Source organism: Silene latifolia, chromosome X (assembly GCF_048544455.1).
Source record: "Silene latifolia isolate original U9 population chromosome X, ASM4854445v1, whole genome shotgun sequence".
NCBI classification, from domain to species: Eukaryota; Viridiplantae; Streptophyta; class Magnoliopsida; order Caryophyllales; family Caryophyllaceae; genus Silene; species Silene latifolia.
Window position 1 is genome coordinate 300,152,566 of NC_133537.1, and position 1,221 is coordinate 300,153,786.

At 42.1% G+C, this 1,221-nt stretch overlaps 1 non-coding gene across 1 annotated transcript; it reads left to right on the forward strand.

Moving 5' to 3' along the window:
• Positions 1-669: 669 nt before the first annotated feature.
• Positions 670-776, forward strand: LOC141624113 (small nucleolar RNA R71). The gene has a single exon (XR_012533924.1). It is a non-coding gene; the product is annotated as a small nucleolar RNA R71 (small nucleolar RNA).
• Positions 777-1,221: the final 445 nt, after the last annotated feature.

Genomic DNA, 1,221 nt, shown 5'->3' on the forward strand with positions numbered 1-1,221 from the left:
TTTTGCATTTGGAGGACCGCTTTTTGGACATCAAAACCTTGGTCATTTTGGTGATTGTATGGATTTTGATTTTGGTAACCTTGGTTTTGATTGTAAAAGGGTCTTTGATTTTGGTTTCTCATGGGTGGTGGAGTGTATGTTGTTTGAGGATTTTGAACATTTTGGCTTTTGTATGAGAGATTTGGATGGAACTTGGTGTTTTCATTGTAAAAATTTGAATAAGGGGTACCACTTTTGTATGCTTGGAAAGCATTCACTTGTTCGGTTGTTCCCCTACACTCACTTGGGTCATGTCCCAAAGTTCCACAATTCTCACATATCCCACTTGGGATTGATGAGGATGCCGTCATGGCATTAACATGATGCTTCGATGATTTTGAGTTTTCCTCAAGTCTAGCCATAGCTTGTTCAAACTTCAAGTTGATTGTATCGATATGGGAGCTTAGTTGGGCACCTAATTGAGTAACGGCGTCCACTTCATACTTTCCTCCTCTAGTAGCCTTGCGAGGCCTACTATATTGTGAATTGTGGATTGCCATCTCTTCAATTTTGCTCCAAGTTTGGTTGTCATCAACCTCGGTGAACATCCCATTCGATCCCATATTGAGAATGTTCCTAGAATCTTCATATAAACCATTCCAAAATTGTTGCACCAAAAACCATTCGCTAAGTCCATGGTGAGGACATGAGCGACAAATTCCCTTGAACCGCTCCCAAGCTTCATACAAAGACTCTTCATCCCTTTGCTTAAAACCCGTAATTTGAGCTCTTAGCATGTTGGTCTTTTCCGGTGGGTAGAATTTTTTGTAGAAAGCTAGAGCCAACTTCTTCCAAGAATCTATTCCAAGGGTGGCCTTATCAAGGCCCTTCAACCATTGCTTTGCGGTGCCGATTAAGGAAAAAGGAAATAAGACCCATCTAATTTGGTCTTGAGTCACGCCCGTTTGAGAGATAGCATCACAATAATCGCAAAAGGTTTCCATATGAGAATGAGGGTCCTCACTAGGCATCCCCCCAAATTGGCTCCTCTCAACTAGTTGGATGAAGGCGGACTTGGCAATAAAATTTCCGGTGAGATGTTGCGGTGTAGGAGTACCATTTGGTAGATTCTCCTCGGTGGGTACGGAGTGTGACGAGAATTTTGGCATTGTAGGTGGATTTTGTGGGGTATTGTGTAATGGGTTTTCTTCTCCTTCTATTGCGAAAGGATTGACAAACTCA